The sequence below is a fragment of the Heterocephalus glaber genome, unplaced genomic scaffold (assembly GCF_053883595.1).
Source record: "Heterocephalus glaber isolate CG9 unplaced genomic scaffold, H.glaber_assembly_v1.0 deba00001444, whole genome shotgun sequence".
NCBI lineage: Eukaryota > Metazoa > Chordata > Mammalia > Rodentia > Bathyergidae > Heterocephalus > Heterocephalus glaber.
Genome location: NW_028258297.1, coordinates 14,568,214 through 14,589,896, shown reverse-complemented (window position 1 = coordinate 14,589,896; position 21,683 = coordinate 14,568,214). Strand labels below are relative to the sequence as shown.

Here is a 21,683-nt window from a genome sequence, read left to right as displayed (position 1 = left end):
TTGTTAATGAGATTGGATGAACAATGCCAAATAATTTAGGATTTAAACACTGACTCTCTATTCAGACACAATGGGTCACTCTCTGGTTTTGTAACTTATTGTCTGAGTGGTCTTTGACACAGTCAATTGACTATCCATGTTTCAGTTTTCTTAAGTGCAAAATCATCCAAAAATAAACCCTACCAAGGAAAGTTAGAAGAACAGAGACTGCCCTCAGGACCATCTATCAGACATCTGGGAACAGGATCTCTGAACTGAATGGGATATGAGGTGTCTAGCTTTTAGGATCAATTGTAATCTGAGACTGAATTATTCTGTGCCTCACAGTTCAGGTATATATGTTAATACCATTTCAGTCAAGAACTATTTAGGGGAAAGTGTGCTGCAATTGTGCATTATTAAAAAGAATATAACATCAGCCAGAGAAAACATACTCATTTTTGACCAAAGGAAAATTAAATAAAATTCACAAAGCACTTACTAGTAAATAAAGCACTTATTAATAAATTAGTAAATAAAATATATATATCATCGAAAACAAGTAGTGTATAGCTATTTAAAACAGCAATATCCATCTTTAACGAATGCCCATCATAAACTTTTCTTCCTTTTTAAAATCTCTAGTTACTCAATGTACAGATACTGCTTGGATACCGAGGCAATGTGAACAAAGTATTTATGCTTTGTGAACACCCAGTGCTGCTTCCTTGCTGCTGTCAGCCAAGACTTTCCACCACTCCTTCAACTGTGCCTTCTGTCACGGCTACTCAGCACATGGCAACCAAGAAGAACACAGAAAAGCGGGCTGCGCAAGGCTAAAGGGCATCTTCAAACAGAGTGATTCTCAAATCCTTTTATACAATGCCCCGAGGTTCCTCAGTTATTTCAAGGAACGCTCTAAAATTTTCAAGAAATTCCTAAAACAAAATCACTTTACTTTTCCTCATCCTAACAATTACAGAGATCTTTAGGCTTTTCAAGGCATTTCTACTTCTGATTTGACTCTCACCAATTCTTTAAGATGGGTATGACGGGGTTGATCCCTTTCTTCCAAATTAAAAAACTCAGAAAAATTACAAGTTGAGCCCAAATCAGAAAACTATAAAATAGTAGAAAAAAGGCAAAAATTCAAATTCTGTCCTCTTTCCTGCCCAGTGTGCTTGGCAAAGATTCCATGAAGGACTTTAAGTACTGGCAAAGAGATCATTTTGAAATTTCATGAAGTATGGAAGCATCAATTTCTTTCTGGAACTGTGCTATTTATTGGGATTATGAAACTCTCTATTTGCCTTCTCACTCATGGACAGAATATTGTTTCCCTTTTTGAAATGGGATCAGCACTACAGTTTGCCACTGAAGGTGACTTTGCCCCCTGGGGGACATTTGGCAATGTCTGTCAACATGTTTAATTATGAAGACTGGGCAGGTTTTGGGATGTTACTGGCATCCAACGGATTGAGGCCAGGGATACTTCTAAACATCCTACAGTGCACAAGACAGCTTCCCAGATAACAAAGAATTATCTGCTCCAAAATGTAAAAACTGCTGAGGTTGAGAAATCCTGGATTAGCAGTATTTTTATTTAAGCCATCTGTTTTTGTCTCTTACTTTTGTAACATAAACATAATAATGCTTTCAGAGTATAACATTTCCTGGGTGCTAATGACTGGTCTGGCATACGGTGATCAGCTCTTGTCTACTCACTGATTCCACAAAATGACCTATGCCTTCATCTTTGCTGTCTGAGGACACACTGAAGAGTGGCTCAAGTGACAGAGGTCACCATTACTGAGATAAATGGATCATAAAATCATTTGTCATGGTATTTTTAACACTTTGTTTACAAGAATGTTAAAAATAAAGCAGTGCAAATGTGGAAATCAGGATCATATGTTTCAATAATATGAAATGGAAATGGAAATTTATTTATAAGAAAATGAGTCACCTTTGGCTTTTTTGTTATGCACAGCATACATCAAAAACTTCACAACGATGCACATCCAATCTGTAAAAGTGAATCTGGTAATCTTTGTACGTGCTGTTATTCAATAAACACTTTAATAATTAATAATATTCTCAAAGAAAGCTGCTACTCTTTCCCCTCACCCTGTCCATATCCTTCATTGAAGCCAACTCTTTTTTCCAAAGGACTGGGCCCAGGCTGCTACGCTGACTTAGTTCCAGTCTTCATATAATTAGAAAAGAAAGCCTGATTCTGGGGCAGCAATTTGTCCAGGGTGTAAAGATGGTGACTTCTTCTTGGTACCTTGCTTGTTGATCCCTTAGATATATAAGCACCTGGATAATGACTTAGGAATTAAAAGATAAACTTTTTATTTCATGTCTCCCTTTATGAATCTGAGGAAAGCTACAAACTCACTTTACAGAAGCATTCAGCACAAATGTCTACATTGATAGACCATTCTTGATAGGTCTCTTAAGTTTCTGTATTTCTAGAGAGCAAAGGCACTGGCTGCCTTTCTTCAGTACTATCTTTTCAAGAATATTTGTAAAATAAAAGCCTTAGGGATATTGAGATAGCACCTCCCCCCAGAACAAAGGACAGGTTTGTTTACTGTGGAGTACCATAAGGACAATGTCTTACTTAGGGCAAATTACATGCTTACTGCCCATTATAAAACATTCAGACTCCCTAAACTAACTTTTCACCTCCTGAAGTTTAAGTATCACCAGATTCTCTTTAAATCACCATATGGGAAATCAGGCTCAGAACACTGGATAATTGCTAATACTCTGGCTACTGCTGTTGCTCTGAGTAAAAAAGTATCCTTGTCTCTGATCCAAGAGTTTATTCCCTTCTACCAGAGTAATGAAACTGTGGCAGGCTGCATTAGCTTGCAAATAGTATAAAAATCTCAGATCCTTCAGAGTTCTTAACAGTGAACACAAACAACATAAGGAAATTGTTGTATCAGATGGCCTTTTATCCACATACCCAAATCCTGAAGACTGCAAGATTGGTTTTTCTTTCCTAGTAAGTAAACAGACTAGAATGACCATAGAGTTTAAAATGTGAAAAGTACATTTAAAAAGGTATACTGCAATATTAAGTTTATTTCAACAAAAATGTACTTGGCTAATAATAATACAGGTTGAATATCTCTTAGCCAAAACACTGGACCAAGTGTTTTCAATTTTAATTTTTTCAGTGTTAGGATTATTTACATATGCAGTGTGAGATACCTTGAGGATGACACAAATTTCAACCCAAAATTCATTTATCTTTCATATACACCTTTTACACATAGGTGGAAGGCAATTTCATACAGTGTTTTAGTTCACCTGTATTTAGACCATAACTCAGCATATGAGGTGAGGTGTGGGATTTTCCAGTTGTGGTTTTATGTCAGCACTCAACGTGTTTTGAATTTTGGAGCATTTTGAATTTTCAAATTTTCAGATTAAGGATGCTCAACCTGTAGTAGTAGTAGCAGCAGCAGCAGCAGCAGCAGCAGCAGCAGCAGCAGCAGCAGCAGCAGCAGCAGCAGCAGAGGTAGTTCTAGTTAGCATTAATTGAGTGTGTTATATATACCAGTCAAATTGCAGGAGCTTCACAAATATTACTGAAAGTTATTGGAACAATAACACTGATGAGGCAGCAAATACTATTTTTCCTCATTCTACAGAAGGAAAGGAAGACCTGGACAAATTAAGTAACTTGGCAAAGGCTTTATGACTGGTCAATGTTGGAGAAAGAATGGAAGTTGAAAGATGAGATGTGAACAGAGCTTGTGTCCTTAACTTCTCTGTCTTCCCATCTTAGTTGCACACTAGTGGTACAAAGGCACCATTCCTGCCCCTAAAAGAAGAATACTCTAAAGAGGAGAAGAAGTTCATAAACAGTGTTAAAGAGTATCATATCACTTTGAAGGAGTATGCAGAGAAGAATCCAGCTTCCCCTAGGGTCACTGATCGCTTCCCAGATAACAGGATTATTAAAGTGAATCCAGAAGGATGATTACACATAGACCAGGTGAAGAAGCAGGGGTTGTGGATTTCCTGGTTTTACAAAAGAGCAGATGGATGCCCAAACATGAGATAAGGACTCATAGCACAGAAAGGTTTGGACTACGCATGATGGCATAATTTATAATCCCAGCAGTCTGGAAGGCTGAGACAGGAAGACCATGAGTTTGAGCCCAAACTGGGCAACATAGGGAAATGTCTCAAAATTTAAAAGTGGCTATGGATGTAGCTTGGTGTGAAGGCCCTGGGTTCAATTCCCAGCACAATGAAATATAAAATAAATAAAACATATTTGTATTTTGATGGAATGTCATGAAAGTCTCTGCAACCAGTCTAATTTCCATTAACATAGTCAGAAAGTCTCTGATACAAAGAAAATTACTATAACTTCAGATGATATTACTCTAAGGAGCTATTGTTGTAGGATAGAAATGAAGCTGTGGGTTTTTTTCTAAAATGTTTCCTGACAGTCTCATTTGTTCAGAGGTGAGACCTGCTCAGAAATGAAGGGTCACTGGAAATGTGACCTGGAAGGATATATTCTTCTCTCCAGCTCCTCCTCCTTCCCTCTCTGCTTCCTGGCCACTAGCTTTCCTCCACCGTGCCATTCCACCATACATTCTCTGCCTTCAAGCCAGCCAACAAAGCACAAAACTCTCTGAAACTAAAATCACCCAAAATAAACCCCTTCTCCTTTAATTTGCAGGTGTTGGGTATTTTGTCCCATTGACAGGAAAGAAACTAATAAAATGACCGACAAACTTTTACTATGCCTTGCTACCCTCAAAGATTGTTCTTTGCTTTGTACTAGGCAATTAGCAGAGTTCAGTAATATCTACTGTTTATACTATCATCATTCCCTTGATATGATTTTTTTTTTTTTTGGTACCAGGGATCGAACTCAGGTCCTTGCGGTTGCGCAGCAGGTGGTGAAACCACTGAGCTAAATCCCCTTGATATGATTTTTTAATATGACATCATAAGACACTGGGCATTTGAGGGAATAGTACATGAATACAGCATCATAAGACCGTCTCTTTGCTAAGATGTGCACGGCACATCACTAGATAGTTAAAGAGTTAATAAATCACTTGGACATTTAAATGTTATTCTCGGTTAGACTTTATTGAAGGACTTATCATAATTATAGACAAAGTTCCAACAAGGTCAACATCAGTGTTCCAAAGGCATGAGCAGGTAAGCTAAAGACAGATCAGATAAATTGTTTAAATGTTACAGCATAGGTAGTTCTCATGAATATCTCTGCAACCAGTCTCACTTCCATTAACACAGTTAGAAACTCGCTCATAGGAAGAAAATTACTATAACTTCAGATATTACTCTAAGGAGCTATAGCTGTAGAATAGAAATGAAGACATGTAGATAAATCTGATAAATGTTCATCTTATTCACATAAGAACTGAAAACAGAAGCAAAAAAATTCGAAAAAAAATCACGTCCAATAAAAAGATCTGAGTCCAGTTACAACACTTTCTAAACTACTGATGTAGTACATTCATATTGGCTCTAGCACACTCAGTATAATTTGAGACAATACTCAGAATTGAGAGGTGAGGGGAAAAGGAATAAATTTATAAAAAGATTTACTACAATAATCCTGGATGAACATTCTCTAATTTCTTAGGACTGTAGCTGCACTCCTGAAACAACATACACTAAGTGTTGCCTAGATAAAAGGGACCATGGTGGTTGCTGCGAAAAATGTAGGTGACTAGGCATGGCCCCTTCCCTACAACTGCTCATGGTCTAGTGGATGTGGAGGTACTAAGCTGAATGTAATAATTGCAGTAATTCACCCAGTAAACACAGAGTGCCTGCTCTGAGAGAGGCAGTGTTGGGCCGTCAAAGAGAACTGAGTAAGAGATGGAAGTGAAGATTGGAACTAAGAAGAAAAACTGCTAATAACAATTTGCATTTCAAACAGTTGTTTCTAGTTCTTAGCGAAAGCAGAAGTGAGGAGTGAGGGCAGGGTGCCCAGATCAATGCAGCCCACACCAGTCTTATCAATATTAGTCTTCTTCATCAAATCTTGGATTGAAAACAATGGACACTGTTTAACAGAATTTCACTGAAAATAAAACAGGTGAGGGTTAATTACCTGAAAAATCCATCTAAAGTTGTATAAATAAAATTTTAATTGGAATTGTAAAAAATACTTGGAATCACTTTAGGATACAATACTGATTCAAACAAATTCCTAATCATGTGGAAAATGTTCTTTGATATTTAAGGATTATATAAGCATACAGTTTATTCATCGTAGTTTTAAATCAACGTAGTTATCAGTAGTTACAGAACACAGCAAAGCGTGTTCAAATTGCAGATGGACACAAGTTTTATAAAGCCTGAAATTTATATGATTTAGAATACTCTCTTTAAAGAAATACAAAATTATGACCTCTTCATGGACCCCAGTTTTAGAGAGATAACTTTACAGAGACAAAACAAGGTAATTTATCTTATGTCATAATGGAGAGAAGTTTGTTGTTCTGTTATTATTGACAATTTAGAAGAGTTTCATGTTTACAGGCTGTTTTTGGTAAGGGCATGTAAAAATTTCAGGCTATATGAAATCTGAAAAAAACTTTATCAAGTTTTTTAGGAGGTGTAAGACTGAAAGAAGACTTCATGGACCAACTTCTGACTCAATATATTTCAGAGTTGCTCTTTCTCTCACTAGAACACTTCCAGCATCCAGTGATATGGGCAGATTCATCTCCTTAACATGACCTCCAGCCTGAAATTTGGCATTTGCTCTCAGTCAGCCCTTGGGTTATTCTTAAGAGCCACTCTCATCCTGGGAGCATAACTACAGATGGAAGTAAAACTATGGGTGATAAAATATGTTCCACTCAACCTAACAAGACCAATTTTCTTCTACATGATGTTCATGTCAGTTCAACACTAGAGGTACAAGGTAAAAAGTGATAGAGAGGAAGTTGTAATATGAACTGATAATAATCCACTTACAAACTTTTTTAAAACTGTATGTCCACAAGATCACATTGCTAATTCTCAACCCAGACCATGGAGCAGACTATATCTTCAGTCACTGTGAGAAAAACCTGCCTTTGATATTTTTCAAAAGTTTTTAATTTTTGCCAGGGATCTAGCTCTTTGGTTTCGCCGCCTGCTGCACAAGCGCAAGGACACAAGTTCAATCCCTGGTACCAAAAAAAAAAAAAAAAGTTTTTAATTTTTATAATGTCATGTGACTGTCCTGGCCACTGGTTAAATCAGTTACATAAACTCATAATCTGTAAATTATTACAACAATTATTTTAAAACATATATGGATTTGGCTATATCATATCTACAAAATGAATAAATATTGCTGAATGCACAGTGAGACAGAAAAACATAACATATCAAGGATCTTCTAAGTGGCAAAAAAAACTCTAAACAATTATAAACAAAACAAATGAGAAGAAAAGGAACTTCATGGGTTACATAATTTAGAGACATACAGGAAAACTCCAGAAGGTGGGCATTGTCATATAAGCAGCAACACTGAAAGAAAGTTTTCCTGTACTCCATTTTCATTCTAATTTTTTAAGTCAAGGGAGGTGATCCTACCATGATGTTGACATGGCATATTAGTATGAAAATTGAATTGTTGTTTTCTACCTCACTATCAGAATAGGGTTAAGTTCTTTAGCCTTTGTCCTCTTCAAATGGCATAAAATATCAAAGCTAGTTTACCTCCTTTGATTGTCCTGTAGAATGTCTAGTGACATACGCAAATCACCATGACACAAAAATAAATAGCAACAGAATAGAAACAGTTACATTAAATAGTAAAGTGTCATTTGTAACATAATTTTGATAACCTTAAGTCCCACAAAGAAAGAATATCTGAACTTCTTGCTGCTGAAGAAGCATCAGAAATACATGCATTTGTAACTTCAGATTCAAAATGCTAAACAAAATTCTGATTTAGGGAGCCCATAGAATTTGATCAAATGTATCCATCTGTTCACATTCATGTAAATAGCGCTCATACAACTAGTGCTGGGACCTCATCTAGGATAGGCTTTGAGACTTTCTTTACATCTATCACTTGCCCTGTTTACAGCTTCTTCATCAGGTACTCATAAAGTTCTCTTCTTAAATCCTCAAAAAAAGCATCCCAAGGTCACAGTACCACAAAAAAGCCATTTTCATATTTCTCCTCTAGTGATTTCTGTCTCAGTAAAAAATATTAATCCCAAACGCAATACACTCTTCATAGAAGCAGGGAAATACTTCAATATTTTAGTTCTCTGTTTCTACCTCCAGAACTCTGAGGGGGAACAATTCTATAAAGAAGTGTGACATCTCCAAGCAAGTGCTCATATTCTGGGAAGCACAATTGCTCCACCTTTCTTAAACAGTTTATGAAACGGAATCACCCAGACCCCCAGTAGCCAATGGTTTTAAACAGCTCTACACCATTAACTTCACTAACAAAATTCCTAAGCAAGAAACAGCAGTACATTACACCCTTCCCTTTGAATGGACTTGGGTGTTTTGGTGGCTTTGTCTTACTAATGGCAAACACATTCCCGGAGGAAAAAGGAACCCTTTTGGTACCCAAAGTATCTCTGACCTGACAGGGAAGAGGGAGGCAGCAGTCCAGAGAGGAAAATCTAATCTGTGGAAAGTAAAGGATGCACTTCCCGCTAGTCCTGCAACTAGCCGTACACTGCATTTTCTGTGGTCTTTTCTCCTAGAGAAAACATATCAGGTCCTGCTGCAAAGGATAAATTATGGAATCCCACTGATATATGCAGTATAGGAAACAGCCAAGCCTTACCAATTTCATAGCTCATAATGTTAATAATGATAAATCTCCTCCAAAGGGGTGTGTCTGTGTCTCTCTCTCGCACACGAGTTCTCGCACACGAGTTCACACACACACACAAACTTGAGCATCTATAATATGCAAACCCCAAATGCTTCAAAATCCAAAGCTTTCTGAATGTAATCATGATACAAGTAGAAAATTCCACACCTGACCCTATGTGACAGGTGTCAGTCAAAACGGAAGCACACTAAGATATTTTATCAAATTGTCTTCAGACAATATATATACAATGTATGTGAAACCTCAATTTTGATTAGCCTCAGATCCTGAACACAAAATAATCACATTTTATACATGCAAATGTATATGTATATATTCATATATACACATGAGAAAGAGTAGCAAACACATTGTCATTTAGTTTCTTTTATTGGTAGCTAATAAATTTTTTCTTTGCTAACAACTTTTTCCTCATTGCTGGAGAACCTTAGTATTCTCCTTTACAACAAATAGTCTCTCCCCAATAACCTTCTGTTTAAGCACACTTTGCTTTTTATTTTTCCCACAATAAAAAAAAATTAAGTAAAGAATGATGCATGTTCTGGCTATTTTAAACACCCCAAAACTTTAATCTTGAAATTTAAAACTGTGCACTGCACATACAGCCTGAAGAGATTTGAAGGGCAAACTCATTGCTGTGTTAGAATATTTTGCTTTGTGAAACTTACACTAGTTTTACATGGTATTTTTTATTTAGTAAATCTAACATGCTGCCTTTAGACTATGTGAATTGAGACCTTTTTGTGCAATATCAAGCAAACTAATTCTGTTAATGAATATTGAACAAAAATCTCCATTTATGCAACATATTATTTTGGGATATGTCTCATTCTTGAATCTGAGCCACTCATAAAAAGAATGAAGGAAAATTAAATCTGAGAAATAACATATCCTAAAATAGTACTGAAGAACTTCATGATATCTTTCACTGGAATACCAAACAAAAGTTTATCTGAGACTCCACTGGAGGCCATTTAGATTCTGAACTAGCAGAAATATCTCTTTAGTAGGTGGTTTTATTTCTTTAAAATTTGATCATCAAAATTTCCTGCTTCACCTTTGCTCGTGAATTTTTCAGTAGAAGCCCGGCAAAATAACTTAATAAACTGTTTCTACATTATTGTGAAATTTCCTCACTGGTGAATTAGAGAAGTTACAAATGCTTAAGCTTATCCTGCACTGAATCCACAGGCCTCTCCACGTCCTCGGTCAAGACCACAGAACTCAGAGTAGCTCCGACCAAGGTCCTAGGTGTGCCTCTATCTGCAACACAGTTGTCAGTTATAAGAATGACCTGGATATTTATTTTTTTATTTTTTATTTTTATTTTTTTGTATCAGGGATCGAACTCAGGACCTTGCGCTTGGGAGGCAATGGTGGCCCTCCTGGATATTTAAATACAATGTACAACTCAGAGATATCTTTTGTAGATTTAAGAAGCAATAATTGTGGCTTTCTCATTGTGATTGTCCACAGTTAAACTTTCTGATAATAACAACCAAGCAAAATGACAGGGAAGTAAAATAACATAGACTCATTCTCCTGGGCAACCCACATGTGCTCTGATCCATTTTTCTAACTAAAGCTTTATCAGTTCACAGTTTATCTAAAAGGCAAATCTATAATCACTGGTATTTTGTTCTTATAAAAAGAATAGTTTGAAAAACATCAAACTTTCTTATTCCTTATATGATATAATTTCTGCCACCTGGACCTCCATAAACCTCAAACAGCTGAACACAAACATACACACACACACACACACACACACACACACACACACACTCACACCACACCCTGAGAATGTCCTGATTTTAATCCATAATCTACTCATTATTCCAACTGCCAGACAGTTAACTGATTTAATGATTTTTGTATTTAACAATCACAGACAAAGGTAGTTATGCAAAGTGGTTTATGGTTTTAACTAAGAAACTAAAATATAGTGTAGGTTCTTTCTTATTCATCTGCTTCAGTTTCTTCTTTGTAATTAAAATTGTGAATCCAACCTATAATTCGGTTAAAAATTTCAAAGTGACTGATACTTGTTACCAAGGAGGCTTATCTAAGATGATGTATATTACAGAGGACAGCACTTACGGCTTTCAAATCACCAGCTCTTTCTGTTCAAAATAATCAGAGCAGAGCTTCATCTTCTACAGCTTTCCCATTCTCAGAAAGCCTTTTTTCTTTCTTTCCAATAAAACAAACTGTTCTCTTCTTTGTCCGAGTATTACAAGCTAAAAAGCAGCACAGTAATGCAATGTGGGTATCTGAAAATGGAATTTTGCTAACTACTACAAGTGACCCAACAAGGCTAAATCAATTAACCAAACTAGGTAAAATCCCTAGGCTCTTCCTTAAATATTGCTAAGGCTACAGTATTGTTGCAAGTAATGAACAGATCCTCTGTAGTAAGCAAATGACTCAAAGAGCTGAGAAGCTCCGATGCTTTTTAAGATTCTTTTTTGTATTCTGACTGCATTCATGGAGCTGCAGGTCAGGTCAAGAACTTCAGGAACCTGAGAGGCCCTGTGGAAACGTAGCGTCCGGGGTCTGGAACTGTAAGTGACTGCTCAGAACATTCTCCTACAAAAGAGTGGCGCAAGGGCGTAATGTACCCGCTGCTAGCTTGTCACTGCACTGTGTGTCGGTCGGCTCGGGAGGAGCAGCAATATTCTGAGAATATCAGGCGGGTGGCTAGCACCCACCTCTCTGCTCTCACCCTCTTGCTCTCCTTTCTCCCTGTCCGGTCACTCCCATATCACTTTTGGATCTCAGATATTGAACATATGTGTATCTTAACTAACCCTAAAAAAGCAACTGATCTCACCCTATACACAAACATTAATCTTTTTTTGAAAATGAAAACTTCTCCTCCTCAAATATTACAATATATTCTCATACCCGAAAAGTGCCAATTTTAAGTTACAGAAACTGAATTTTAAAAGATCTTACAAGGTACTATCAAACTTCTGTTCCAATTTCAAGTCCATTATGATGTGTGTATTCCTGATCTTAAAAAAACTTTCAAAACATTTATTTTATTCAGTGGAAGTGAATAACAGAGTCAGTTATTAACTGACAGGTTATATTCAGATATTCTGCAGTGGCACTAACAGCAACAGTGTTAACAATACTAACAGAACAGTTGCTATGTGTTATGTATTATTTCTAATACTTTACATAAACTTTTACATTTAAATCTCAAAAATACTACGAGGGATACAGGGATTCATTCACTTGCTGAAGGTCAAACACAAAGGAAAATAGAAAAGCCTAGTTCTAATTCTGACTCATAGGACCTTACTCTTAAATAGTGAGTACCATAAAGAGAAAAGCAGAACTAACTAGAAGGAAAAAAAAGGTAGATTTTTACTTGATTATGAACAAATTTTTTTAAAGTTTAATTTTTTAAGCACTTAAAGTGTCTGGGGTAAGCTAACTTTATAAATCCCTACTTTTCATTATGGAAAATTTTCTGAAGAATTTTAATGTTAGTAAAAAAAGATGGCAAGGAAATGGCCTTGAGCTATTATCTCACAACAAAACTATATGTATTGAGTCTGTGTATATATGCAGAAGTTAACGAAATTCAAGCGTATTTCATAGGTATAAACAACAGACTTACTTGTCTTTTCTTTATTATAAAGGTAAAATAGTGTAATTCAAAGATTTTATTACCCTATGCAAAGAGCTACAATGTTAACTTCTGTGTTTCTGGGTATATCTACCTCTAGCAGTCCATTTTCACTGGTCTTGCAGTAAATCACATTTCAATGATTAACCTGAGTAGCCAGGACTCTCAATTCCCCTACAGTGTTAGAGTTTTTAGTAATTTATAACATGCTTTATATCTGGTGGTAAAGCCCTAATTTAAACGTCAGGATAATAAGCACAAAAACACAGACCTCTGGCTAAAAGAATAAAGGAGTTTACACAAAGCACCTCTAATTCTCTCACCCAACCAGATGAGAATCTCATATCTTCAGTATACAGTAGTTTTTCTTTTTAACAGCAAGTGTTTCTATCTGTGAATATTAAAAACTCTCAGAGATTATAACCTACCCAGGCAGGGGTTCACATTTTACAACTTATTCTGTATTGTTTAAAAGATTTAAACTTTTCTGCACAGCATCTTCAAATTTCTGGAGAAATAAATTCAAAATAAACAAAGTTATGTGGTAGCAGTTTTGATTTCCTGATATGCCTTCCCAATTGGCTCATGAACATGAGTTCATTTAATAATTTCAGAAAAAGAAAACAAATTTATCTGTAGTGAACAGCGTTATTTCCTACCATGCCAACTAAGTACTTCGAAAGTTCAACATCAAACAAAGGCTTATTTTTAGAGGCAAAGTTGTACCTCCTTTGATTTGATGCTTCTGATCTTTGGTACTCTTGATTTTATGATCCCTTTTCCAGCTCTCTACGTGTATTTAATTTGCTAAGCCTAAAAGAGACCATAACAATGCTTCATTTTCCCAAGACAGTCTCAACGACAAATAAAATTCTTAAGAGGCATTTTCTGAAAGGAATAAACAGAAGTACAAACTTTTCCTTATGAAATTCAATGAGAATAAAACAATACTGGAATTTAGGGAATATTTGAGAACAAAGTGAAACAAAGCTACCATCAATAATTGAAACTTACTTCAAAAGAACTTTTTCAAAAGCCATGATACATTGTCTTTAATGGTTGACAGAATTCTAAGAGTGAATTCAGTCACTGGTAACTCTGGGGTCCAGAAATACAGAAACACATGCCAGAAATAGAAGAAGGAAGGAGCAAGGGAGGGAGGAGAGACAGAGAGAGAGAGAGAGAGAGAGAGAGAGAGAGAAAGAGAGAGAGAAAAGATGGAGGGGAGACCCACCACATAAGAATTAAAGTACACTGGAATTCACATATATCTGCATTAACTATATGCGTTAGCTAGTTACAGGAAGCCTTAAAAATGGTGTTAAATGCACCATCTGGAATCTTGTAGAATGAACTTTTACCTGATGGTTAGTGGCAATTTATTACTAAACATAAGAGAGATGTGTGAGCTATTTTGGACTCAAATAGGACATTATCCTTGCAACAAGACCAAGCAACACATCCACTGAGCAGTAAAACAGACCACTGGAATTGTAGTAAAGATCCAACAACATTACAGATTTCAGTCTGCGAACCAAGAGACTCTTTATTCCTTCTGTTAGTCTCTCTCCACAACTTCTTTCTTCCAGGAAGCCATCCAGTAATAGTTTTTCCAAAACTATAATCTTTCAACTTTCATACTTTATGTCTTTAAAACACTATATTGCCTATTCATATAGCCCCAAATCCTGAGGGTAACTGATAGTCTACACATCACCACAAGCTGTGAGAACTCAGTGTTAGGATTTTGATGCCGTAAGGACCAGGCAACTCATTTTTTAATTTCCTTCTGCTGTACTGTTTTGACTCTGTGCACATTTTGCATACATATGTGTTCGGTGAAATATAGTCTGTAGCTATCAACAATGCTGACCAGTGTCTTTCAAGAGTTCCTTGCACAATTTGAAACAGAACATTTTCTCCTTTACCAGGAACAATACAAATTCTCACAGTAACAGGAAATGTAGGTGCTTAACACTAGTCCTCCACTGCCTCAGGGCTTCCTGACATGATCCAGCAACTGCCTTCGCCTTCTGCCATGTGGAAGACCCAGGGACAAGGAGCTTGCAAGCTCTGCCTCTTAGTTTGCCTCCAACTGCATACATGAAGTCACTGTTGATCCTGACACTCTAATGCCAATATTAGTTACTGAAAGAAGTATGCCACTTGAAGAGGCAATTTAATTCTCTCAGATCTATTCTACTTTGTACCAAAATACCATGACAGCTGTCTTAAAAAGTTGCCTGAAATGCCTTAAGTGGCTTATTCATGGAAAGCATCAATCTCAGTGGTACATCTAATGGTAACCATGAATATATCTATTACAATGATGAATATATGTTATGATATATATAACCAAGAACACATCTCATGATATCCTATAATATAGTATGATAACCATCCATTAATTATGCACATTCCACATCTCCACATTTAAAAGCAAAAGAGCAAGAACCAAAATGTAACTCTGTAGAAAATTTCCAAAAAGGCTAGAATAACTGGACAGTTAATAAAATATTGTTATGAAGTGAGACAAACATTCTAAATTCTTTATTCCCTGTATTAAAGTTTTAGCAGTATAATACTTTTATCAGAACATGTTTAATTCAGAACTTATTCTTTTTGTTATATTTTTAACTAGGTGCACACATAAACTCATATGGTGGTGGACGGAGAAAGATACATTTTCTTCTTGCTGGCTGCAGGGAAATTGATAACTCTTATAGATACTAGAGATGAAATGATTATAATCAGTTGATTTTAATAAACTGAAAATGTTTTTTTCCAAATGCCTTTCTTTGGACAAGAAATACCAACTGGATCAGTTAGGATAAAATAAGAAATAAGAGAAATGTCTACTGTGAAAACAATTATTCTTATTCACAGTCACTTTTATCAATACACATTCATAGTTTTCATAAAATCTTAATAAATTTAGTATGATTAGTATTTTTCTCTAAGTTTCTCATTATTATTTCAAACAAAGCTGAAAAATTTAAATACAACAGCAAAGAACATTCCCATCATTTTGCCATGGTTCTATCCAGATACAAAAAGATTCAAAGCCATCATAAAATATCCTTTAAATGTATTTCTACATTGTAAGTGTGCATTTCTATTATCTCCTGTTAGTCTCTCCCTCTCTCTGACACATATACTCTTCATGTGAATCTCCATAAAGTACTGATCAATTAAAGAAGATATGACAAAATATATGCATGTTTAAATAAGATGTACATCATTTAGGTTTATTCATGGATGTCTTGATTTCTTAGATGGTTGAATCTACCTACAAAGGCCCATGGGGAATGGTTTTACACAAGGACTTTTCACTATAACTTTTACTAAGAACACTATAAATAAGACTTAGATCTATGTAAATAGGGAAGGGAAGAAGGGGTGAAGGGTGCACAGGTAATGGGGAAAAAAATAAGAACCAAGATCCATCATGTACAGGTACAAATACCCAATGATAAATGTACATGTACTGTATACCTAAAATGTACCAATAAGAGAATTAAAAAAAAAGATTTAGAGAATATTTTCAAAGAACTTCAGAATGTTGCTTCTTGTCAAACAAAACATGGGAAAAGGAGGTTCTGAAACAATATAAAAAGAAATAGATCATAAAAAGGTTGAAACTTTTTTTCTACTCATGACAAGTTCCCAGACCATTAGTAGAGTTAAGAGAGTATTATCAGGGTGATCTGAACAGAGGCATTACTAACCCTGCTATAAATTTTAATGTCATTGGATATTTAAATTGAAACCCACAAAAAATGCTGTAGTGAAGTGCAGTGCCAAGGATTATAGCACTGAAAACGAAGAGAAGATATAATCATTATTGCCCATACTCAGTCTCCTGAAATGAATGATTCAGGGCAGGGTCCAATGCAGCACAATGAAACATATAAAAAGCCATTAAACAGGGACAGCTGACAATAACAATGCTCAGAGTGAAGAAAATAAAAACTGCTGACTTCACATTAGTTACAGAAGGAAAAACAACAGTAATGACAACAAAACACATATTTTCTAAAAACAACACACACCTAAAAACTGTACCAAACCTAAAACCATAGCAAGATTCACTATGAACCAGGAGGACCAAAGGGAAGAGAAGATGTAAGACGAAGAAGGCTTAAAAAGAGATTCTTATTATACCTAGTGTTATTAGGGAAAAACTATCAAAAAGCATCAAGCAAGGGCTGGGGATTTAGCTCAGTGGTTCTGCCATCTCGCAAGCACAAGGACCCTAGTTCAATCCCTGGTGCAAAAAAAAAAAAAAAAAAGCATGAAGCAAACAGAAATATATATGAGAGGGGCTTCTGGGCTGCTGTTCCACCACTCCCAGCCCAGAGGAGGTGAGCTGCGCGGGTGCCAACAGCATGACCCCCACCACACTGAAATGAGGAGACATGTAAACAAGCCTCAAAAACAGACTTCCAGATCACCTACAGCAACCCCAAAGGGAAACGAGATGGAACACTCTGATACTCAACCATATGAACTCCCTGAACTGGCAACAAAAGAGGATCTGGAAACAATAAAATCAGAAATAATTTCTCTGATAACAGCAGAGATTGTGCCCATAGTGCAAGACATGATTAATAAATCTAGAGAGGACACAGATTAAAAAAATAGAGGATCTGAGGAACATGATAGAATCCCAACATAGGAAACAAATGGAATCCATAAAACAGATACAAACAGATTTCCAGAAGATTAAAAACTCCACTGAAAGTCTACACAGCAGAATGAGCCAATGTGAGGACAGAATTTCAGATATAGAAATAAGATTGCAATTAGTGACCAGGAAAAGAAAAATTGCTTCAAAATTGTAAGGGACCACAAGAAATCAATCCAGCAGCTGCTAGATAATGCAAAGAAGAATAACATAAAGACTGATCAGACTCAATGAAGAAACAGAACAGAGTGCAGATGACATAAAAAAAAAACTGTTCACAGAAGTGATGGCAGAAAACTTCCCAAGATGGGGAAAAGAGCTGGACATACAGATAAGTGAGGCATATAGGACTCCAGCTAGCCTTGATCAAAAAAAATCTACACAAAGGCATATAATTGTGAAGATTCCAGAAACACAACAGAAGAACAAAGTTCTACAAGCAGTTAGAGAAAAGAAACAAATCACATACAGAGGAAAGCCCATCAAAATCACAGCAGACTTCTCAATGCAAAACCTAAAGGCAAGAAGAGCTTGGAGTGATGTATTTCAAGCCCTAAAAGGAAAACAGCCTCCAACCCAGACTGATGTACCCTGCAAAACTATCTTTCAAAATTGATGGAGAAATAAGATACTTTCAGGACAAAGAGTACCTTAGGAACTTCATGAATACCAAACCAGCACTCCAAAAAATTTTAGATAATATCCTAGGAACAGACAGTGAGGATCACAACCCCAGGAAGCACAGCAGGAAGAATCCATCGAGCGCGACAAGAAATTAAATGTAAAGGGGGAGAATCCAACAAAAAGAAAAAGTCATGACAAGGCTTTTAAAACTTTTAAATTCATCTCCCTAATGAGTGTGTAATTCAGTCTTGTTATTGTACTGATTAGTATTTTTCTGATGCTAGTGTTGCACACCTTTCCTTGTGCTGTACTGGCTATTTATCATCTTCTTGTATCTACTTTTCAATTGGGTTATTAATGAGCTGTAAGAGTTCTTTATATATTCTGGTCATAGGTTATATGCATTATAAATATGGTCTCTTTAAGGACTACTTTTCATTTTCTTAATGATGTCATTTAAAGTTCTAAATTTTGATGGAATCTCATTTATCAATTTTTTTCTTTTATGCATCTTGCTTTTTTATATCCTAGGAAATTCCTGCCTACCCTCAATTCATAAACATTTTCCCTTATAATTTCTTCTTAAAGTTTTATACTTTTAGGCTTTCATATTTAGATTCATAGATCCTTTCAAGTTATTTTTATGTATGGAAATAAAGGGTTGAGGTTAATTTTTTATATACGGATACCAGGTGTTCTAGTGCCATTTGCTGAAAACACTATCTTTTCCTCTTCTCTTGAATTGAGTTTATGTTCTATAAAATGTTAATGTTAAATAATCTTTCAAAACTCAGTGGACCATATATGTGTGGTTGTATTTCTAGATTCTCTACTTTACTCCAACAATCTATATGTCTTTCCTTACACTAACACTGCCTTGATTACTGCAGCTTTAGAGGAAGTCTTAAAATTAGGTACTAAATGTCTTCCAACACTGTTTTCTTTTTCTTTTTACTTTTCCAGGTCCTTTGTACTCCCTACATAACATATTAAACATATTAAATTTCAACATCCAATTCTTCATTTATAGCAAGTATACACAGACCTGAATTTTTATATATACCTTGTGTTTTCTAATCCTGTTAAATTCAAATTCAAATACAAGTTCCAGGGGCACCTCAAGATTTCTTAGTATTTTCTCTGTAGATGATCATTTCATCTACATATAAAGATTTTACTTCTACCTTGCCAATCCTATCCTAATTGTGTCATTTTATTGCCAGACTATTTTGGTTTGGGCCTATGTTTCAAAGTTTAATGGACAGATGAAGAGTAGGCATATCTGCCCTTGTTCCCCACCTTAGGGAGAAAGCATTGTATCTTCTCCATTCATATAAGGCATTTTTCCTGGAAGTATGCAGTACATGTCTTTTGTCTGTTGAGAAGTTTTGTTCTACTTCTAGTCTCCTGATAGCTTTTACCATGAACAGCTGTAGAATTTAGTCCAATACTTTTTCTCCAACTACTGACAGGATCATATGGCTTTTTCTTTCTGCTTTAAATGTTTGATATAATTTATCAGTTAAAATGTATATGAGCCTGCTGTTGTCCATATAGATGGATTTTCAAGCTAGGAATATACTTTCTTTAATAAGTGCTATTCAAATTTTATATTTCCTCCCGAGTCAGTTTCATTAATTTGTCTTCCAAGGTACTTCTTAGAAGTTGTCCAATTTATTTCAAAAAATATTTTTGTAATATGCTTTCTATATCCTTTTAAATTTGGTAAAATCTTCTAGATCTTGATACTGTAATTTAAAAATGTATAATTGATATTGTGTAACAGGAAGAAAAGGTCTAAAGGAGTAGAGGAAGTGAGAGGGGTAGGGGAAAGGAAAAAGGGGAAAAGAAAAAATATGAGAGAAGAAAAAAATGGAAAAAAGTCTTTGCAAACAGGGAAGGGTAGAGGGAGTGAAGGGAGGGCAGGGGAAGGGCAAAAACATAAGAACCAAGATGCTCATGTAAAGGTACAAGATCCCAATGATGAATGTAACTGTATTTTATACCTAAAATGTACCAATAAACTTAATGGGAAAAAATATATTAAAAAACCAGAAATACATATGAAAAAGAACAAAGGGTATAAAACTATCTATTCCCAGATGAATTTTGTAGCCATGTGAAACTTTTTAATATTACCAAAATAGGTGAAATCTATATACATTAGTTATACCTTGAGTATATATTGGTTATATACATTGGATATAACTTGAGTACATCTCCCAAAGATTCGTGTTGCAAACTTGGTCTCTAGTGTGGCCGTATAGAGGCGAAACCTTTCAGAGGTAGGCCTAGTGGAAGAAAGTTAGGGTGAAGGCACTGTCCTAAGAGGGAATTAATGTGTTTCTCACAGGACCCTGGTCAGCTCCCATGAGAGCAAGCTGTTATGAAGAGATCAAGCCTAGCTCCTGAATCTCTCTGGCTTCTTGTTTTACAATATGTTCTCTTCTGTATGAGATCCTGCCATTGTGATGCTATGTACCAAGAGACCCTCACCAGAAGGCATACAGAAGGGGATGCTTGATATGGGACTTTGAACCTTTAACATTATAAATGATATAAATCTCTTTTGTTTATAAAGTACTCAGGCTTGGTTATTTGGATATGGCACAGAAAACAGACTGAAACAACATCTAATATAATTGAGGTACTCCTTAAAGTAACTGGTTTATCCTACTCAAAATCATAATAGAAAAGTGTACTATAGCTTTAGCACACAGGATAGAAGAAAAACATATCAGTTATACATAATGCTCACAGAAAGTCAATAGGCACAGATTTGCAAACAAAACACATTTTGTTCCTCATGTGAGCAACAGTTTTAGGGACATAATTTATGCAGTGATAGATACATAGATAGATAAGATAGATTACTTTATTGTATAAATGTAAAATGTAATGATATCACTTTTAAATATGACACTTTGTATGGAGAAACTTTGAATTATAAGGACTTTAATAATCATTGTTCAGAAATCCTCCTTCCACAGCTAAAGACTACAAGGAACTGAGAAAAAGAGAAAAAAGAAAATGCTGTGCGACAGTGGGAGACAGGTAAGAGAACCGGTGGGGAGAGCAAGCTAAGCAACAGAGAGACCTGTAAGACTCAGAACATAGTTGCTCCCACAATGACTGCACCAGAAATAGAAAAGAACCAACCTAATAGTCCAAGAAATTAATTTTGGTAGATGCTTGAATACATATTAAATTCTGCAAAGCCATCTTTGCCTCTGTAAATGAATAGGATTTGAACTAAGTACAGAACCAAGTTGTTTTGCTCTGGATAAAAAGTGAGTGATGCCAGAAATTGCATTATCAGTTTAATTTGGTGTACATCTGGTGAACATTAACACACCTAAAGCAAATCAAAAGTCATGAGAAAATCACTAGGATAATCCAACACCTCAAGATCAGAAGTCTTGATCACACTGTGTCAACAATAAGCTACGCTAATTTTAATTTAGAATATTATACTTTTTTTTTTTTGGTACCAGGGATTGAACTCGGGTCCTTGCACTTGCGCAGCAGGCGGCGAAACCTCTGAGCTAAATCACCGGCCCTACTTTTTGTAAAATTCTTCTGAAAAAGACCAGCACTTAATGAAATAATAGTTTGATTATGATACCTACTAAGTAAACTTTTACCAAATTCTAGGCACTCCATAAAACCCATGATACTACGAAAAAAAAAAAAATCATTGTTCAGACATAATTCCTATAGTCTAAGAAACTTTGAGACATATCTCATGGTATTTATATTAAATTATTATGCTTTCCATGCTACTCAGTGACACCCCACAGAAGTTAAAGAACATTTCCTTCCTTCTGCTGTATTCTATTTGTTATAAGCAATTCAATAAATTCCGGCCACAATAACAG

The 21,683-nt window shown here is 35.7% G+C and overlaps 1 protein-coding gene across 34 annotated transcripts in view; it reads right to left on the bottom strand.

Annotated features, from left to right (window-relative positions):
• Sox5 (SRY-box transcription factor 5) overlaps positions 1-21,683 on the bottom strand; it is a 973,116-nt gene that overhangs the window by 715,034 nt on the left and 236,399 nt on the right. Inside the window, exon 4 of one of the 34 annotated variants that reach the window (XM_087213462.1) lies at positions 2,957-2,992. The exons of the other annotated variants lie outside the window; for them this stretch is intronic. The gene's annotated coding sequence lies outside the window, so the exon portion shown is untranslated. The remainder of the gene's footprint in view (positions 1-2,956; positions 2,993-21,683) is intronic. 34 annotated transcript variants of the gene reach the window in all.